Source organism: Phaseolus vulgaris, chromosome 11, assembly GCF_051622355.1.
Source record: "Phaseolus vulgaris cultivar YP4 chromosome 11, ASM5162235v1, whole genome shotgun sequence".
In the NCBI taxonomy this organism is placed as follows: domain Eukaryota; kingdom Viridiplantae; phylum Streptophyta; class Magnoliopsida; order Fabales; family Fabaceae; genus Phaseolus; species Phaseolus vulgaris.
The window spans coordinates 38,946,240-38,949,153 of record NC_143508.1 but is presented as its reverse complement, the minus strand read 5'-3'; the positions used below and the strand labels follow the sequence as shown (position 1 = coordinate 38,949,153).

General features: G+C 35.4%; 1 pseudogene; it reads right to left on the bottom strand.

The window, feature by feature from the left end:
- Positions 1 to 422: 422 nt before the first annotated feature.
- LOC150023243 (uncharacterized) lies at positions 423 to 1,903 on the bottom strand (annotated as a pseudogene).
- Between the last annotated feature and the right edge of the window lie 1,011 nt (positions 1,904 to 2,914).

The window sequence follows — 2,914 nt, the reverse complement described above, 5'->3', positions numbered from 1 at the left end:
TGGCAGATCACCTGGTTCTTCAGATAAGCAAGTCGACGGAAAAAGCGGCAAGAAGTCACAGGTCTTTGACGCAAGAAACCTTGAGATCGCCGAGAATAAGAGCATGTCGGGGAGAAAAGGTGAACATGACGCAGGTCTGCACGACCCATGAGCCAGACACCTGGGTAAAACAATACAAACGACTACCAGGGCGGTACAAGTACATAAGAATTCACTTCCAGTATCACTTCGTATGGTTTTCATAGTAACAATAAACTGATTATGAATCAAGGTAATGAATCTATATAAAGCTTCTCTTGTTCAGATTTAGTTTTCATAAAAAAAAAACCATGTAAACCTACTCTGATCATCAACAATTGTTAAGAAAAATCGATGTCCATTCACAAAAGCAATATGGAAAGGTCCCCAAATATCCACATGAATCAAGTCAAAAATATTCTTTGCATGAGTATTACTATGGAAGAAAGACAGTTTATGCTGCTTAGCATAATGACAAGCATCACAAGGTTTATGGTCATTGAATTGAATGTAAGGAAAAATATTACTAATATGTTGCAGAACTTTATTGGATGGATGCCCGAGTCCGAGATGCCAAACATTTTCGGTTTTCTTTCATCAATTGATGTTCCTGTCATGTTCAACTTCACTTCTTGTTTTGGAATTTCCATGAGATACAACCCTTCGCTTAGTCTAGCATATCCAATCATCTTCAATGAATCCACATCCTGGACTACACAAACCTCAGAAGAAAAAGTCAATTTACAATTGTAGGATTTAATTATGCTTTGTGCTGAGACCAGATTAAACTGAAAATCACGTATACATAAAACATTGTATATAAGGAGATTTTCAGATAATTTCACAGTTCCATCATGATAAGCTATAACAAATGATCCATTTGGTAGTTTAATGCGTATAGGATTTATCTTTCAAAAACTAATGAAATTATTTTTGGAAAAGGTTACATGATTTGTTGCTCCTGTATCTAAAATCCAAGAATGTTCGCTCTTTTTACCTTTTGTAGCATCACCATCAGTAGATTCACCAACAAAAATGTTCACCTTATGCTGTGCAGAGTCACTTTTTACTTCTTGAATGATTTTCATAATCTGATGTACTTGTTCTTGAGGAAAATGGCTTCCTTTGTTCACAGGGATTGGTTGATCAACTTCTTCAATTTTACCACTCTGCTCCATGATACTGTTGTTAACAACCTTCTTTATTCTTTCATCTTTCCTTTTGTACATTGGAGGGAATCCATGTTTGGACTCCATGTTTGGAGTAACACTCATCAACTGTATGATACAATTTATGACAGAAAGTACATTGCTTACCATTATTTTGGTATCGATTTCTTCCTCTACCTTGCGATTTCCATCCTCCATTATGATGTGTTTTCCAGTTTCCTTCACTACTCAAAGTATTTAATAAAATTTTGCTATTTACCATTGCATTCCTAGTCAATTGACGTTCTTGTTGAATAACGAGGGAAAATATGCGGTTGACATTTGGTAGTGGTTCCATCAATAAGATTTGTGTCTTAACAGTAACATAGCTATCATTCAAACCCTTCCAAAAAACACAAGACATATTCTGATTCTCTATGCTTCACAACACTTTTGATCAACGCACAACTGTATTTAATCTTGCAGACGCAATCCGGGGTTGGTCTTAAGGATTCTAGCTCCTCCCACAAGGTTTTTAATTCTGTAAAGAATTCAGTAACATTGCGTTTTCCTTGCCTCATGGAGTGGATCTCCTGTAAAAGATCTGAAATTCGAAAATGGTCACCTTTTGAGAACCTTTCCCATAGATCTTCCCACAATTCCCTTGCGTTTTCAATGTACACAATACTCTGGGCTATTTGATTATTCACCGTCTTCGTTATCTAAGATATCACCATCATATTGCATCTTTCCCAGACTTCATGTAAAAACAAACCAGATTGAGGTACGAGAATGCTTCCGTCAACAAACTTGTGCTTATTCTTCGAAAGAAGTGCTCTTTTCATTCCCCTGCTCCAAGCGTGGTAATTTCCACCATCAAGTTGAACATTGATTAGCACCATTCTTGGGTTTTCTCCAGGATGCAAATAGTTGGGACTTGATGGGTTTTGGGAATCATCTGAACTCGTTTTACTATCTGATTTGGTACTAGTTTCTGCAACCATGATAGACCAAAAAGAAAAAGAAAAGACAGAAACAAGAACTAGCAAGAATGCAAGATGAAAAGAAGAGAACATCGGAAGTAGAGCGGGATTAACCCGCTCTGATACCATATTGTGATCTGGTGTACATGGTGAATGTTGGCAAAGATGTTATCGCAGGGTTTGAGCGATGCGGTGCGGTGCCGCTGAGAAAAGAACGAGAGAGAGAAACAGAGGAAAAAGTAAAAGGCAGAAAAACTAACTAATTTTATTAACTACTAGGTTTGCTTTATATACGTGATGGAAAAGGGAAACACATGGTGGAAAAGGGAAACAAAAAAAAAAAAACAGGCAAACTGTTTATATTACAACTATTCTATTTAAAAATTTAATATGAACAAATAATTAACGCTTAAAGAGAATATGGGAACAAATAAGTCAATATGAAACCATAATTAACGCTTATAAAAGAAAAAAAGGAAACACATTAAGCCTAAAGTCAAACCCAAATGATGCTAGTTATAGTTAAACTTTATTTTCCTTAAAAATTAAATCTAAAGTATGAATAACTAAAAATACAAAATAATAATATGAATATTATAATTATTCAACAATCTAAGCTCTTCCTTTTTGGATAAGCAAGAAATGTTTAGTCCAACACAGTGGATCTTTCTGGAGTTGTCAGGGGTGCTTCCTGTAAACATCCCTAATCATTCAAATATACAATGACACTTAATTGTATAAATGATCAAATTAACACCTCTAATT